Genomic DNA, 18,666 nt, shown 5'->3' with positions numbered 1-18,666 from the left:
TTTATTTCTTTAGGATTCACTTTTGGAAGATAGTATGTTTCTACCAATTTCTTTCTTTCTCTTAAGTTCTCCAACTGGTTGGCATGTAATTTTTCACAGTATGCTGTTATAACCCTTTACATGTGTTTGGTGTCAAAAGTTACTTCTCAACCTTCATTTCTGATTTTATTTGTTTGGGTCCTTTATTTTTTTCTTATGTTTGCCTAAAGTTTTATCAATTTTATGTATCTCTTCAAAGAACCAACTCTTGGTTTCATTGATTCTTTTCTATAGTTTTTCTAGTCTCTATATCATTTATTTCTGCTGTGATCTTTATCATTTCCCTCATTCTACCCACCTTGGGCATGATTGCCCTTCTTTTTCTAGTTCTTTTGGTGTATGGTTAGATGGTTTATTTCAATTTTCTTCATGTACATGTGTTTGTGGTAGGCTTAAACTGCTATATATGTCGCTTTTATGATACCTTTCACTGTGTCCCAAAGATTTTTGACCTTTGTGTTTGCATTTTCATTTTTCTCCAATATTTTAAAAAAATTTCTTATTTGGGACACCTGGGTGGCTCAGCAGTTGAGCGTCTGCCTTCCACCCAAGGAGTGATCCTGGAATCCTGGGATCGAGTCCTACATCGGGCTCCCTGCATGGAGCCTGCTTCTGTCTCTGCCTAAGTCTCTGCCTCTGTGTATGTGTGTCTCTCATAAATAAATAAATAAATAAATAAATAAATAAATAAATAAATAAATATTTCTTATTTGATCCCATTGTTGACTTATTGGTGGTTTAGTATCATGCTGTTTAGCTTCCACATGTTTATGTTTTTCTGTTCTTTTTTTTTCTTTGTGATTGATTTCTAGTTTCAAACCATTCTGCTCAGAAAAGCTGCATAGTATGACCAGTCTTTTTTAATTTATTGAGGCTGTGTTTTTATTGTTCAGCTTAGGTGCTTTCCATTATTCTATCTTTCAGATCACTAATCTGTTTTTCTGTATCCTATAATCTACTATTGATTCTGTCTAGTGTATTTTTCATTTCAGTTATTGTATTCTTCAACTCTAATTGGTTCTTTTGTTTTTATCTCTTTGTTGAAATGCTTTCTGAATTCATCTACTCTTTTCCAGTCTGTTGAGCATCTGTATGAAAATTGCTTTGAACTCTTTATCAGGTAGATTATCTCCATTTCATTTAGTTCTGTTTCTGAGGTTTTATCTTATTCTTTCATTTGGAGCACTTTTGAACTGTCCTGTCATTTTGTTTGACTTTCTGTGACTTTGTTTTGCTTTATTTTTGTTTCTATGAATTAGAACAGCTATTTCTTCTAAATTTGAAGGAATGATCTTGTGTGTGGTCATTGCTTGTGTAGACAGTGTGTGCCTGGTGACTTTAGCTGGCTGGCTTGAGCTGTGGCTGGCATGGGCCAACACAAGACAGTTCCAGCAGCTTCCCACCATCTGGCAGGGTTCTAGGGCTGATTACTTCATATTCTAGTTGCCATTTTAAACTGTGGATCTTTTTCTGTGATGCAGGGAAGATGAATATACTCACAGTCTCTCAATACTATCTCTCCCAACCACAGCTCACAGTCTTGGGGATAGGGGTCCCTTTGTTACTGTGTTTCCATTTCAATGGCTGTTCTCTATATGTTCTATATCTTTTGTTCACTAAGAGCTCAGTACTTTTATAGGAGGAATTGCTCTATAAATAGGTGTATATTTGTTGCATTTGTGGGAAAAGTTAGTTCAAGGTCTTCCCACACCATCATCTTGGACCGTCTCCCCAACTTTTAGCTTTTAATTGCTGTCACTTCTTCTTCTTCTTTTTTTTTTTTTTCCTATTTGCTATGACAAAGCCTGGCATATATGACTTCTGGGCCATTTTCCATCTGAGTAAGTTGAGTTTCAAAATAGAATTTCTGTTATCTTGTAACAAAGTTATATCACAGATTAATCTCCAAGTAGTCCTGGAGGATTGTCATTAACTATCCCAGGAGAGGGCTGCAGACCTGGTCACATGCCCTGGGCTAGATATTCTATTGCATGGTAGCTGCCTTGTCTCAGTTACCTTGTCTTAAGTTTGAGAGATTCTTTGTATCCTGGGGTCCATAGCACATTCTCAAGGCAGACTAGAAATAGCAGGTGTTATTCCACAAAGCAAGTGCACCAGGACATTTATAGATATGAGATGACACAAACTGAAATCTGAGTGTCATATCAGTCAGATATCAAATCAGAAAGCCAAGGAGATTGAGAGAAGATATTTTAGAACATCTTCCTGCCCCTGTTCCTGACTTATGTTTATAAGATAATATATCACTTTGGACCCAATCCATTTCTCCACTCATATCTGCATTGTTGTCTTCTTTAAGGTTGCAGGTAGGTGGTATAAACATGTTGCATTTGGTAACATATTTTTTTCAAAGACAGAAATGTAGGATGGCAAAGAACTTTAGTGTTTCATCCAGATAAATTTTTGGGGCTTCCAGTATTTCCAAGACCAGGATTATGGTGGGTCTAATGGAAAACTAGAGAAATGTCTCAGAATTTTTCAGGAGTCAACACATTAGCAGATGTATTGCCTTCTCTCAGCACCCAGGAATTCATTTTTGCAAGCGTGAAACTTATACTCTTTGGCCACCAAGCAAAAGAGCAGCCCTACTGGGTAAAATTTTGCCCCAAGACCTTTTAGAGGCTGCCTTTCTTTCAAACACTAATCCATGACCTAATGAGTTAAGATTAAGAGAAAATGTTTGCTATTATTCAATATATGGGGCAGTTATTTATGCAACTTCTTTCTCACAAAAGTAGCAGGACTTACACAACAGGATGAGGAAGGAGACTTTATTATCCAGTGAACACTGTTTTCCTAATTTAGAAACCCAGTCCTAATTTACAAAAGGAATAAACCCAAGAATTTATGCATGCAATTTACTCATTCATTCACTCATTGAATATCACTTAAAGTTCCCAGATACCATTATATTGTAGGAATTGAAAGGTTAGTAAACCAGTATCCTTAGGTTAGGGGGGCTTACAATCAATTGGAACATATATGTCAATTGTCATTATAATTTAATATAGGTGTTATAAGGGATATACAAATAAAATGTTTTCAGAATACAGAAGTTGTGAATTAAAGTTCCTGGTGATATCCAGAGGAACTATAATATTCCAGTTATCTGTCTCCTAGAAGACTGCAATAAGAGGAAGTAAGGGCTATTTAGAACTATTGGCTCAAAGTAAATCTTGAAATAAAGGAAGTAAGATTTTTCTGTAGTTTAGATGAGCCCAAAAATGATATATCCTGATCTAAGGATATATGTAAATTGAGAAACATTTAAGGGACAAAGGAAGCTCTTTTCAAAATTACTCAAGGGCACCAAGCATGTCTTGGGTGTTTTCCTTGGGTTGAATATGAATTTGGATAATTCAAAAACAATTACATTTTAGGGAAGCAAAAAAAAAAAAAAAAAAGAAGTCCATTATTAGACTTCTGCTAAGATCTTCTCCTATATCTTGCTCATAAGATTCCACAACTAAATAAAGGCTCACTGGATTGCTATGTTCCCTCATTCAATTACATTTGCTCCATCTGTACTTGCTTGTGAAAACTCCCTAATTACCAAGCACACATTTAATTAAGCACCTTTTTAGTCACTTAGCATGAAGTTGTGAAAGTTGTAAGACTGAGAATCAGTCATATGAGACAAATAGCAAAAAGGATAATAGACCCACCTGTTCGAAATTGGTGGAATAAAATAAATATCTAGAGCATTAAATATTCTGAGGAGCAACTTCTACTTTAATGTTTTGCAAAATGGCTTTTGATTCATCATTAATACTCAGTAATTAATGAACACCAGATGGAATGTGCAATAGACAGGGCCACATCTATCAGGAGGTATATTCTCAGAGTTAAATGAGGCAATGAGCTTGGAAAGTTTTTACCTCCCATAGTCTTGGTTCAAAGAAGGCCCTTAGATTTATTTTTACATACTTTGGAGGAAACCTGGATGCACAGTTTGACATCTCTGATACTCAAAAGTGAGATACAGCACTTTCCTCCCACCTATTTACAAGCATACCTCAGATATTGCAGATTTGGTTCCAGATCACCACAGTAAAGTGAATATTGCAATGAAGTGAGTCAAATGATTTTTTTTTGTTTTTCAGTGCATATGGAAGTTACATTTTTGCTATACTGTAATCTATTAAGTGTATAATAGCATTATATCTAAAAAATAATGTACTTTCTTCAATTAAAAATATTCATTGTTACAATATGCTAACCATCCTCTGAGCTTTCAGCAAGTTGCATCTTTTTGCTGGTGGAGGGTCTCGTCTTGATGTTGATGATTGCTGACAGATTAGGATGGTGAATTCTGAAGGTTGGAGTGGTTATTGCAATTTCTTAAATTAAGACAACAATGAAGTTTTCTACAACAATTGACTCTTCCTTTCACAAGTGATTTTTCTGTAGTATGCAATGCTGTTTGATAGCTTTTTACCCACAGTAGAACTTCTTTCTAAATCGAAGCCAGTCCTCTCAAATCCTGCCACTGCTTTATCAAATAAGTTTGTGTAATAATCCTTTGTTGTTATTTCAATAATTTTCATAGCATCTTCATTAGGAGTAGATTCCATCTCAAGAAACTTTCTTTGCTCATTCATAAGAAGCAACTCCTTCTCCACTAAAGGTTTATCATGAGATTGCAGGAATTTGGTCACATCTTTAGGCTTTACTTCTAATTCTAGTTCTCTTGCTATTTTTTCTAATGAAGTCTTGAACCCTTCAAAGTCATGCATAAGGGTTGGAATCAACTTGTTCCCAACTCCTATTCATGTTGATACTTTGACCACTTCTCATGAATCATGAATGCTTTTCCTTATATCTAGATTGGTAAATCATTTCCAGAAGGTTTTCCATTAACTTTGCTCATACTCATCAGAGTGATCACTATCTACAGCAGATATAGCTTTATGAGATGTATTTCTTAAATAATAAGACTTGAAAGTTGAAATGACTCCTTGATCCATGGGCTGCCGAATGGATGTTGCGTTAGCGGCATGAAAACAGTAATAATCTCGTTCATCTCCATCTGTGCTCTTAGGTGACCAGGTGCATTGCCAATGAGCAGTCACATTTTGAAGGAATTCTTTTCCTGAGCAGTAGGTCTCAATAGTGGGCTTAAGAATATTCAGTAAACCATGTCGTGAACAATCACGCTGTTCCATTTTTATAGCACAGACAGAATAGATTTAGCATAATTCCTAAGGACTCTAGGACTCTCAGAATGGTAAGTGAGCAGTCGCTTCGGCTTCAAGTCACCAGCTGCATTAGGCCCTAACAAGAGTTAGCCTATGCGTTGAAGCTTTGAAGCCAAGCATTGACTTCTCCTCTTTAGCTATGAAAGTCCTAAATAACATATTTTTTCCAACATAAGGCTATTGAATCTACATTGAAAAATTGTAGCCACTGTCATTTGTTATCTTAGATCTTCTGGATAACTTGCTGCTTCTCCTTGCACTTTTATGTTATGGAGATGGCTCCTTTCCTTAAACCTCACAAATATGTGCCACCTTCAAGCTTTTCTTCAGCTTTGTCAGTTCTCTCAGCTTCAAAGAATTAAAGAGAGTTAGGGGCTTGCCCTGGATTGGGCTTTGGTTGAGGGAATGCTGTGTCTGGTCTATCCAGACCACTAAAAACTTCCCCATATCAGCAATAAGACTGCTTTGCTTTCTTATCATTCATGTGTTCACTGGAGTAGCACCTTTAACTTCTTTTTTGTGAAGATTTATTTATTTATTTATTTATTTATTTATTTATTTATTTAATTTATTTGAGAGAGAGAGAGAGAGAGAGAGAGAGAGAGGGAATGCATGAGCAGGGGGAGGAGCAGAGAGAAAGGAAGAGAGAATCCCAAGCAGACTCTGCTGAGCTCAGAGCCTGCCACAAGATTTGATCTCAGGACCCTGAGATTGTGATCTGAGCCAAAATCAAAAGTTGGATGCTTAACCAACTGAGCCACCCAGGTGCCTCTGCACATCTAATTTCTTTCAAGAACTTTTCCTTTGCATTCACAACTTGGCTAACTGTTTTAAGAGGCCTAGCTTTTGTCCTATTTCAACCGAGAGGGAAAGAGACAGGGGAATGGCTGATCAGGGGAGCATCAGAACACACATTTGTTGATGAAGTTCATCCTCTTACATGGTTACAGTTCATCGTGCCCCCAAACAATTATAATAGTAATGTCAAAGGTCATTGATCACAAAACACCATAACAAATAGTGGTAACAATTAAAAAGTTTGAAATGTATTGAGAATTACCAAAATGTGACCCAGAGACGTGAAGTGAGCAAATGCTGTTAAAAAATAAATGGTACCAATATACTTGCTCAAAGTAGGGTTGCTGCAAAACTTCAAATTGTAAAAAAAAAAAAAAAAATACAGTATCTGTAAACCATGATAATGGAAAGCATAATTAAATGACATATGCCTCTATTTCTAATACAAAATTCTACAATCTGACCCCAAATGTCTTCAAGCAAGCTTCTTCCTTCATTGTTAAATAGAAAGAACAATTTTGAGAATCTAAGGAATGAGAGGAAAGAAGAAGAAAGCAATTCCTGTCATTCCACATAGCAAACTCAAAGAAATAAATGAGTGGGTACTCTATAGATCCTTGCTTAGGAGGCAAGGTATATATTCACAGCTGAAGCTTATCATCAGTAATAGAAACCGAAGTTCTAAGGTTCTCTAAAGTTCCAAAGGACAGGGAACCTGGAGCAGAGCCTAGAGAACTTCACAGGCAGAGAGATGATTGAAGATGAGCTATTATGGGGTTTGGTCGTAAGTTAGGATGCAACATGTGTATTCTGCAACACAAGAATTGAAAGATTACTTTTCAGACCTTTCTATAACTTTACTTGTATCTAAAACTTTGGGAAGTCTCAAAGGGAATGGAATCAACTTGTTCATCCTAGCAGTGAAAATTTAATTGGTAGAAGAGTTTCTATGGAAAAGATTCAATCAGAGATGAAGCACAGGAGGATGGGCTGTAATATAGGAAAGCTCCCCTAACAAATAACACACAAATGTAAATGTATACCTGATTTTATGCTAGGTATTGAGTTTGATTTTTATCCAAACCAGTCAGAAAATTGGGAATCTGGCTTAGGCAAGTTAGACATAAATTTCTGCCATTTGAAACTAATATATTGTGCAAATTCCTTACTTAACTGTTACCACAGCTCACTCTCCAATCTGGGCTTCTGATCACGTAGCCCCCACTAACTGACTTACTATTAACCTTCACTTTGCCTCCCATCCATCTACGTGATGAATCCACCTACTTTAAAGGCCCAACTCAATTCTAATCTCTAGAAAGACTGACTCCTTTGAAACCTCCTTCTTCTGAAATATTTTGACAGTCGTGATCTTCTCCACCCAATTCTTGACTAAAATATGGTCTGTTCTATAATGCCTACTATTATTTTACATGCACAACCTTATAGCTCCAACTGGATTATAGATTCCTCCGGTTATGACTGTGACTTATACCTCTGTGTACCCATAACATGGATCATAGAGTAACATGGATTCATGGACTCTTTGAGTTGAAACAGAGATTTAATTTAAAATCCCAGATTTAAGGATGAGGCAACGGAGACTCAGAAAAGAAGAATAACTTTTCTAATGGCTTTTAAAGAGGCAGTTACAGTGTCGAAACTGGAATATAAAATTTCTGAGACAAATCTAATGCTTTTGTATTATGCCAGACAACTTTCAGGGTCTGGTACGTAATGGGACAATTTAATTGCTTTAAAGTCTTGTAAATTTTCACAGGCATTTTCTTAAACACAAGTATCAGAATCTACCACTCTGGGCAGGGGAAGGGGAGGCTTTTTTTAAAATTGGCCAACTGAAGAGTTTCCCTAAAAATAACATTTAACCTGTTTGGTTGGAGCAGGGAGCTTTAGTTTTTCTCACCACTGTCCCTGCTCCTTGTTTCTATCTAAGAATGAGCAAGAAGGAGGGTTAATGTTATTTAAAGTAAATCACACTACCTGACTATGAGACCATCTTTCTGTCTTCTCTGGTAGTTAGGAAGTCTATAAATTTGGTGCCAGTGCCAAGTGGAAAAAGTCTAACTACAATGTGAGACTTCATCAAAAACCTTCCTGTCCCTCCTAGCTATAGATCACTCAGCATTTTTTGAGCAGCATATGAACTTTCTTCCAAAGAAAAAGTAACAAATACACAGTAAGTGAAGAAGGGGAAAAGGCAGACAAAAGGCACAATGTGATAGGAAACCACAGAGAAGTCTCTCTTCTGCAAGGCTTATACTGTCTAACCCTCACCTGACCCCCAAATCTCACCGACAGGTGAGCAAGTGACAGCTGTCAGTCTGCAGACACAGGTGTGAGCTGCTGAAAATATACAACACCTGGATTTCTTTTATTTTTTAAGTTTTTGTTGAAATTCCAATTAGTTAACATCCAACGTAGTGTTAGTTTCAGGTGTACAATTTAGTGACTCAACACTTCCATGTGACACCCAGCTTATCACAAGTGCACGCCTCAATCTCCATTACCTATTCCATCCATCTCCCCACTGAGCTCCCTCTGGTAACCATCAATGTGTTCCCTATAATTAAGAGAATACCTGGATTTCTTAAAATGTAACAGCAAAGATTAGACAGAGAGTCTTGTAGGGACAGTGCCCACTGAGCATAGGTACAGAAACAACAAAAGGGAGCTTACATGAGTGCTCCATGACATTAGCAATCTACATTTTCCTTGAATCCTGAACAGATAACAGAGTCTTAACCTTAGGGGAAAGGATTGGCCAACTAATAAGTCCAAGGTGGGAAAGTTGAAGCGCTTCTACTAAACTTCTTGATTTTTAAATTTGTCTTAAACTAGTATTTTTTTTCCTCTGAGGAAGTTATCAGAGCTGCCTTAAATACTCTTTCATACTTCTTGCCGTTTTTGAAAGTGTTTACTACAAAGTTAGATTTTCGAAATGTGCTGACTTTTACAAATTAATTCACATAGGAGATAAAACACTAGGTATCTTTCATGTTTTCAATAGCTCAGAAAAAAAAATTGAGACTTTACTTGACAACTAAAGCGAGTTAGAAAACAATTTATGCTTATGCTTCTTTGAAAACCACTCCTTCAAAGTATCCACGATTTTCTTCCTGTTGCGCTGAACCAAAATGATTCCTGGAACCAAAGATAATAAAGGCAGGTCCTACTTGGTACTGATTAATTATAAAACAACTGGTTACTGAAATATACTTATATATGTATGTGTGCATGTAAATTCTAACCTTGGCTTGGCAAACGTTTTACTACAAGTTAAAGCAGATGTGCATTTCCAAGCTTTGAATACTACTATACATTTATGGTTAATGTGACTTAGGGTTGCAATTCGGTGCCAGGACTAAGGCGCAGTGAGTGAGTGTGTTTCTCCTAGGAAACAAAACAGGAGACCTTCACTCTTGGGACTGACATTCTGAGTCCTGCACCCTGGAAGTGCACCCTGAGAGTCTCATGGCCTCACTTTGGTTCCAAACTAGTTGCAATCTGTGCCCTATACTCTTGCCCATAGATGCTCCATCATACTATCTTGGCCTGAGCATTATAGTGTTGTCCATCCTGATACAACCTTTTTTCTGACCATCTCTTTCTATTCTAGTAAACAGGTTAGTCTCAAAAGTGCCTGTTTATTATTATTTTTTAAAGATTTTATTTATTTATTCATGAGACCCACACAGAGAGAGAGAGAGAGAGAGAGAGAGAGGCAGAGACACAGGCAGAGGGAGAAGTAGGCTCCATGCAGGGAGCCCGATGTGGGACTTGATCCTGGGTCTCCAGGATCACACCCTGGGCTGCAGGCAAAAAGTGCCTGTTTAAATGTATGCAAGGGGTACCCACAGATCAAAGACACAAAAGAGTATCATCTTGGAAGCTAAAATGCCAAGTACTGAAGAACTAGAAGAAACCCTGGTGAAATACCATGTTCTGACTTCAGGGGACTTCGAGTCAATAGGAGAAAAATTGCCAGTTTAAGGATCTGGCAACCATCTCCTCGGAGAGTAAGCTATAAAAAGTCAACACAGCTGTGATTCAGCTATTTTAATGGAGCTCATCATTTTGTGACCTTCTATCTCATTCTAGATATGTTGCTAGGTATGTGTCACATATTCAATTCTCACAGCAACCTGTTTCACACATGAAGTTGCAAAGTATCAGTGATTATGGTGATTGTTTGCACCCACAGAGCTAGCAACTGTCAGTACCTGGACTTTAATCTATGTTCATCTAGATCCAAAGCCTTCAGTATAGATCCTTGCTTGTGTTACATAGCTGTAAAGTGTAAAAATGAAGTAATTATTACAAATAAGGAAGCCAGGATGATGTTATAATCCATTGGAATATACTGTGATAGGCTTTATGACTTGGGAAATCTCACCCTGAAACCAGATTACTAAACTGTATTCTCACTGGGTTTCCCAGTAAAAACACTGCACTATACTACTCTACACACAGCCTTTAATAACACAGATTGAAACAGAAACACATTTTTTTCATATCAATATAAAGAATTAAAGATCAGTTTCCCCAAAGCTTGCTAGGCTAGCATAAGCTTGAAAATAATCATTTTTCTTGTAAACTTTTAAGAAAGCAAATATCTCACTTCAATTAGTAATTATAGCAATGTTGCATGGATTCAAGAAGATTAAAGTGCTTCATATTTTATTATTATAATCTTATCAATAAGAGGTTTTCCATTTGCATTTGCTTTTCTTGGATTTAGAAAGAGCCACTGTATCTTGTGCTTACAGGAAGTGAAAAAAAAAGAAAAGCTTTTTATAAAGAGAACATGCCTGAACTCATAGTTAATAAGAAAGTTTTTTTCCTAAGTTGTTTCTTTCTGGTTTGAGGGATAACTTGGAATGAATCCCTCCATTCTCACACATATATCATTGTGTTAGGAAAGTGAATGTGCATGTGCATTGTGCTTTGGGATTCGCGTACATGTGGGAGAGTGGGACAGATATTTGCTAAATATCTTAAATGTGTCAGACTCTCTGTTAGCTCTTCCCATAGTTTTTCATTTCATTCTCACAAAATTTGATGATGCTCTATATTTTTCGGAAACATGTGGTTTCAGTTGGTAGAAATCCAACTCAAAATGTCTTAAGTCAAAAAAGCGGTTTATAAAATAGGCACGTATAATCACAAATGCAGGAGTAGGCGGACTGCAGGCACAGGTGGGTCCAGGGGCTTAGACATGTTCATCGGGACACAGAATTATTCTCCAGCTCTGAGGTCTACAGTGTCATCATGACTCAGGTCTCCAGCAAGTTCTCAAATCATATTAGCAAATCAGCTGTCAGTAGCTCCAAACTTATATCTGCATCTCTTTAGCTCCGAGAAAGTAAATTTTTCTTTGGGTTGTTTCATTGAGTCCCAGAATTGAGTCCAACTGGCCTATTGCAGGTCATAGGCCCAGCCCTGACCAAGAAACAGTGACAAAAAGAATTTGGTGCCTAACTGGCCAAACCTGCATTCTATTACCTGTTTAGTACTGAGGTGATAGTTTCTTTACCTGAAACACATAGATTTTATTTGGGAGGAGGGGTGATTCCCCAGAAAAGCATCAGGAATTATCAGATAGTAGGGGGATGGAATAAGCATAGAGTTGCTGGATAAGTTGAAAATAATCATGTAAATTTGTATTTCAGACAAACAATGAATAATTTTTGGTATAACTATGTCCCAAATATTCCATAATTCTTAGTATAAATAAGTTCCAGTAATATTTTGGTCATACACTAAGATGTGATCATTTGAAACTCAAAGTTAAATGGGTGTTCTTTATTTGCTAAATCTTGTAACCCTAAATAAGCAGAAGCAGCAGAGGCCCCCAATAGATGTCCTATTATTTACATTCTTTACATGAGAATGTTATAGCCCAGAGAAGTTTCAGAAGAGGTTCCAAATCATACACATATTACATATCTTGATAGAATATAGGTCCATGGCTATCTGATTAGAAAGCCTCTGTTATTCTGTTCCTATCCTTCTCCACCTCACACCCCTTAAAGTGTCGTATGTTCTCTCTGGACCGAAGGAACTAATCTTGGCCTTCACCTTGGTGGTGTTGGGATCAATTGAAATGACCTCTTGACTCAACACTAACTTCAGTAGGATCAGCACACGTTTGCAGCTTCATGTTATTCTAGGAATTTAACTTAGCCAATATTCTTTAAAATGTACCTTTTCAGGGCATCTGAGTGGCTCAGTCACTAGGTGTCCGATTCTTGATCTTGGCTCACGTCACGATCTTAGGGTTGTGGGATCAGGCCTGTGTCAGGCTTCATGCTGGGTGTGGAGCCTGCTTGGGATTCTCTCTCTCCTCCTCCTTCTGCCCCTTCTCTCCTTTCTCTGTCTCTCTGGAAGAAAGAAAGCAAGAGAAAGTGAGAGAAAAAAAAAAAAACAGAGAAAAAGAAAATGTACCTTTTCTCACTGAGTTCCTGATTACATGACACATGGAGAGAGTATTCCAAGGAAGAAGGGGAGACTATCTGGAAAAGGACACAAGGTGATTTACACAGAAAGTGACCTCCATCACACATATCTTACCAATAAAATTAAAGGAGCTTGGTAGTGCCTGGAGCCAGAAGGTTCAGGGTGACAGGAAACACTGACAACTTGGGCTCTGTGGAAGAACAGAGGAAGTTAAAAACCTAACAGACAATTTAAAGAGAACCAAAATCTTGTTTCATTGTCTTTAAGTACATAAAGTGAATTCTAGACTTAATTTTATCATGCCAATGTTAAAAAATAATGCAAGGTTTCCATTTCATCTTCTGATACAGTATAACCATAATGTTTTTTTATCATCTTCTTATGGTATATTAAGGTTAAATAAACCTTCTAATTATGAATCTTCTCACTGTGCTTACAAACTTTCCTCTGAAGACAAAGTACAAAGTACTGAGTGTAGACAAAATAGAGCCAAGAGAATCGCTGCTTAAATTGATTTATTAGCTCGTTAGGACGGATTAACCTCTATCATTTACGGACACTTGGTCCAGATGAAACCAAAACAAATGACCAAGTCAGACAAAACAGTAAGACACAGTAATAAAATCAATAACTGGATTCAGTTAATGGGTCATTTTATTCAGTCCATTCATGTTTCTATAATGATCCAGCACCACCAACTTGACAGAAGAAAATCATAACTAGGACAACAACAACACCTAATACTTCTACTGACTTAGGTTCTGTGCTTAATTCTTGGACTGGTTTATTTAAAATTTGTAACAATTACAGTAGGTAAGTTTTATCTTCACATTGTACATATTAGGAGACTGTAGTTCCAAGATTTGTAATGGAATTTGTTCAGTGACAGCCGTGGAGTTTTAGCACAAATCTGTTCAGTTTTAAAGATCCATTCTGTTGGGACATCTGAATGGTTCATCAGTTGAGCATCTGCCTTCAGCTCAGGGCATGATAATGGTCTGGGGATGGAGTCCCACATCTGGCTACCTGCGGAAGCCTGCTTCCCCCTCTGCCTGTATCTCTGCCTCTCTCTGTCTTTTGTGAATAAATAAAATCTTTAAAAAATTTTTTAAAAATTAAAAATCCATTCTCAACCACTGCACCATACTGCCCCTTTAGGCTGCAAAATAGGTATAAAAGCAAGGTCAAAAAAAACTTTAAAAACTTTTGAAAGCATATTCTGGTGCACATCAGCTATTCATCAAAATAATTTAAGTAGATGACCTGTAAGTCTCCTTTCACGAAAATTACCTAGACCCTAATCCTCTCAGGGAATCTTGCAACCATGAAACACAGAGCTCTTACCTGTACTCTGATGCCCAGGGCTCCCATCTCAGGGCCTGATGTAGGACTTCCTTGCTTGGCTGGCACCTGAAAGTCCCAGCAGAATTCCTCCACGTGGAATGGGCACAGCAGCTTTCATGTGGAGAGTCGTGTGTGACTCCTTGCAGCTAACAGCCCAAATATAAGGAGGTAAGATGCCTTCTTCAGACACCACATCCTAGTTTGTGGGTATTCAGCTCTACTGCTCCTCTCTCAAGTAGCCCATTTTATTTCTAGTCCATAATGATCCAGCAATACTGTCAATTAAAAAAAAAAAAAGAACATTTTTCAGGATACAATTAAGGAACTATCTGGATATATATACTTTGGAGGTGAAATCTATATGTGGACTGCTATTCATTTTTCTTGCTGCCCCACAATTCCCAACCTGACCTCCCAAATGACAGTAAATGACACCACCACTTACACAGTTGTTCAGGCTCAGTAAATGACACCACCACTTATGCAGTTGTTCAGGCTGATAGATTGGTCAGGTAACCAATTATCTATACCTGTTGCATCAGAGCTGGTAGGGTTGAAGTGAAAAGAAAGAACCATAGCCATTTGATTGAGGGCTCATGGCCTGTTTAACTCTGTGACCAGTTTTGTGCACGGTACTACCATCAGATTAGCTGTGAGCATTTAACAAGGACAATAAGAAGACACTCTCTTAACCCAGAGGAATGAGTCTAATACTTGGAATCTCCAGTCCCAAGTGATGAGTACAGAACATTATAAAAGGAGAAGTATGCTTTTCCATATCTCAAATCATACTTACATTGATGCCATTCTATTGTAAATACAAAGCCAACCTGGGCCACAGGGTGAAGGAGAGCACCCGTCCTGGGAATTAAATCCAAGGACCTCTGTTATAGAGTATTGCCTCCCACTTTAAAGGCAGGATTTGGGGGAAGGGGGAAAGCCATTTAATCCCTTTAAGACTGTTTACTAAATTATAGATGCACTCTAGAACTTTGTCCTGATTGAGAGACTTTTATGATTCTATACAATCGATAAAAGATGAATCTCTTTATCTAGAAGCATCTGAGCACTGGCCTTAGTTCAGGCCTCTGTTACAGATGCCACCGTCCCATTGACAGATCCTCTTCCAGGTTTGCAGGAAGTGGTCTTCTCCTTATGACTTCACAGAGGTTGGAGGGTGTCTAGTGTCTCTTCTATTTATAAAGGCATTATTCCCATGATGCGGGGCCCATTCTCAGGACCTAATCTAATCCTAATCACCTCCCAAAATCCTTATTTGCAAATACCTTCACATCGGTGTTAGGGCTTCAACATGGGAATTTGGAAGGGCACACACACATTCAGTCCATAATAGTATTTTCTGCCTAAACATCATTTTCAGCATACTCATTGGAAAGTATTTAAGTGTCTGCTAATGTTTCTGTGACAACAAGAATTCCACAGACAGGGAGCTTTCCTGGGTAATTCTTAAGCAGATAGTGCTTATTAGGTACTTACAGTCTAAAAAGTGTGCTAATACATATTCTAATCTGTAAAACAACTCTTCAAGGTAAGCTTTATTTCCCCCTTCTTTGCAAGTGAGAAAACTAAAACTCAGTGAAAAACTAGTTGGTAGAGACAACAGGATTTAGCTTCAAAGAAGTAGATTCTGCTTCTGTTCATAGGGATGAAAGGAAAGCTAGCATTCCTTCTGAATTGCTTGCTGCTGAGTAAACTGGACAGAGAACACCAGGGATGAAGGGATCCTATGGCATTCCCACAGGGAAATAGGACAGTCATTAAGGGACTGATTGCTTTGTAGCTAGACCTGAGGTCAAATTCTGTTTGTCTTTTCAGCTATGTGCCCTCAGGTATTAACTATATGTTTCTGATATTTTGATACCTAGGATCCCTGGAAAGACTGCCTTTTCCAGGTTGAGCCAACTCCTTGAGTTAGTGAAGGACTCAGCTGACCAACCAATCCAGCGTCTGTACTCCCAACAGCCTCCCTTCGTGGGGCATTTATACCCCAGACCACTATTCCCTCAGCCCTAACCACCCAAGACCAGGTACCAGTCAACTAGGGGAAGCTCCTCCACCTGAGAGCCAGCTGAAACTGTTCAAACTAGCCAATCCTAAACCTGCTTACCTTGCCCGTTTGTGCCCACAGAAACCACAATAAAAGCTCTTGCCAACTTTTCCTCCCACTCTCTCTGCCTTCTAGTCAGCCCTGGTGCTTTCCTGTGCGCCTTCCCTGGCAGGGCGTGCCTCCTACTCTTGGGAACTGTAACAAACTCTTTTCAATTACAGTTGTCTTCTGAACTGTTGGCTCCACCAAACCTGAATAATAGTAAAATCTACATTTTGAAACACCTCAGGAAGTTCATTTAACTCTCCAATCTCAATTTATTGTCTGCACAGTTGTTGACCACAAGTTTCTATATGAGGATGTGCATGAAAGGCTCAGCACAGGGCCAGGCCTGTGGTATGAATTCAACAGCCATTCAACACTGTTGATGTTGTCCTTAATCAGATTATTGTTATTGTTACACAGTTTGCTTCTGGAAAGCATGGACCATATCTGGTTCATCTTTGTGTGTCTAGTGTCTGGCAGAGAGTAGACACTCAAAAAATGTTTGTTGAATTTTAAATAAGCTAAAGCTTTTATCCTTCTCAAGAGTCCCGTATGACTGACATTAAAGACCTAATTGGGCCAAACTGCCTTTCACATCAGAGTGCTATAAATTATCGGTACCTTTGCAAAATGACTTAGCAAAACCACTAGGTCTCCAATGTGTATATTTTAACCTGTTTATATTTTGGGTAAGTACATCAACCTATTAAACACACAAAAACAATATAATGACAGGAAAATTCCTTTATGTGCACTTTTCTCCATCTTGCTCTATAGACTATTAAGAGTCTAGAATTTGGGATATATCTTTTGAAGAAAATAAAACCTTTGCATTCTTTTTAAAATGAGATAAATAATACATGTTCTTGCCTCACAACATGGTGTCTGCCTGGTACAAATGATTGCCACATTAAGTGGAAACAGCACGCATCCTTTTTAAACAGGGTTCTTCTAGAATTGTTGGATGTCTTTCTTATTCTAATTGTGGATTCCAGAGGCATAGCATAGCACAAAGGCCTGGTGAGTGAAGTGGAGCCATTCTCAGGAAGCCTTTGGACTCAAATGACAATTAGTGAAGAATGAGATGATCTGAACTTTCTGTCCCATATGCACAGGCTCTGATCTGCCTCCGAGGTGGATTTATTTTCTTGAGATGGGGAAATGTTACCCAGGGCGCTGAACAGAAAACATTGGTATTAAGAGCAGTCACTGTCATGTCTATAGAATAATTTCTTGGAACCTAAAATTCTCTGTAATAACTTCAAATCGTGTAGTACCTATGGAGAACAGGGTATAAAGAGAATGAATGTGGTACTGTAGGAAACTTCTAAACACCATTATTGCCAATTTTGACTGACAAAGTGTTACAAGGTAATGGCCACAAAGCTGCCCCAGAATCCCCTCTGCTCTCCACTCTTGTCTCTTCCAGATACCCTCTCTGTGGGCTGATGCAGTCTGGTTTAGGGAGAGACCTCCTTTCTCTCCTTCCAGGACATGGAGTCTCCCTTTCTTTTTCTTGGTGATTTTTCTTTCATCTGTGTGGCAAAACTTATCCCTTATTTTGCCTATAAATTGAGGCAATAGTGGGAGTTGGACCAATATCAATAACACATACCTTCTTGATAACTTACAATTTTTTTCTAATGTTACTTTTAAACACGTGGATATTACATGGCTAAAATTACTTCTGTTTTTCTAATATTGGCTAACTATTAGAATAGGCCTGAAAATATATCTATAAATAATAGATATTTTAATCTATAAATGATTATTTAAATAATCATTTCCTGTGTCCCCACTGTATGCTGGGCATTGTGCCAAGTTTATTACTCATTATCTCTTACCCTTACAAAAATTCTCTAGGCTGGTAAACATACTCATTTTATAAATGAGGAAATGAAGACACAGGGAAGTTAAATTGGGCAGCAAAAGTCACGTAGATAGAAGTAGGAGATTATGAACCTTTCAGCCTATATAACCTACTACTACCACCTCCACCACCACCACCACCACCACTACTACTACTACATCATCCTGAGTGTCAAATTACTATCCTTTTTAGTGAATTCCCAGAGCTTTAAAAAAGTATTTATTAGGTTATTGAATGTAGAAATCCACACCATTTCTGTCCTTGAATGTGTTAAAGATATAGATATTGTGAATTTAGGAAACAAGGATGGGTTTTCTGATTGATTCTGATTTAATTCCACAGCATTTCTGAGGAAAGTTGATCTTTTAAGTCTTGTCCAGTCTCCAAATTGAATATGTAACTCTGTGCTTTTTTCTTCCCTGTGGAAACATTCCTACTCAACTGTGAAGAGTCCCAGGCACGTACCAGGCCCCCTCCTGATGTCACAGTCCCCAAAGCTGAGCTGGATGGCAGATGTTACATGATTTCATGAAGGTCTGGGATTAGGGGGGCCTTTTGATGAGGCATTTAATTTGGAGTTTAGCACTCTTTCATGCAGCAAGCACTGCTGGGCCATTGATAATGCCTGGGACCTAGGTCTTTAATCACTGGATGTTTGTTCTGCCTTGCTAAGGTGATTTCTTCAGCTTAGCATATAAAACAATAAGAATTATCAAACAGAAAGCTGCTTGAATGCCAGCAAACAGGCACTGGGATATAAACTATGTCTAAAGTTTACCAGAAGTCACCCACAAAAAGCTCATCCT

The 18,666-nt window shown here is 38.0% G+C and overlaps 1 protein-coding gene and 1 long non-coding RNA gene across 24 annotated transcripts in view; one reads left to right on the top strand and one right to left on the bottom strand.

Moving 5' to 3' along the window:
- LOC144291774 (uncharacterized) overlaps positions 1-18,666 on the top strand; it is a 322,394-nt gene that overhangs the window by 137,527 nt on the left and 166,201 nt on the right. For 2 of the 23 annotated variants that reach the window (XR_013359261.1, XM_077861542.1), the window contains exon 2: positions 18,310-18,394. The exons of the other annotated variants lie outside the window; for them this stretch is intronic. The gene's annotated coding sequence lies outside the window, so the exon portion shown is untranslated. The remainder of the gene's footprint in view (positions 1-18,309; positions 18,395-18,666) is intronic. 23 annotated transcript variants of the gene reach the window in all.
- LOC144291775 (uncharacterized) overlaps positions 12,288-18,666 on the bottom strand; it is an 83,110-nt gene continuing 76,731 nt past the window's right edge. The window contains exons 4-6 of the long non-coding RNA XR_013359268.1: positions 13,878-14,152; positions 12,648-12,723; positions 12,288-12,457 (exon numbers count right to left, since the gene is read on the bottom strand). This is a non-coding gene — a long non-coding RNA (uncharacterized LOC144291775). The remainder of the gene's footprint in view (positions 12,458-12,647; positions 12,724-13,877; positions 14,153-18,666) is intronic.

Source organism: Canis aureus, chromosome 20 (genome assembly GCF_053574225.1).
Source record: "Canis aureus isolate CA01 chromosome 20, VMU_Caureus_v.1.0, whole genome shotgun sequence".
NCBI lineage: Eukaryota > Metazoa > Chordata > Mammalia > Carnivora > Canidae > Canis > Canis aureus.
The sequence above is the reverse complement of the archived record's forward strand: the minus strand, read 5'-3'. Positions and strand labels throughout refer to the sequence as shown.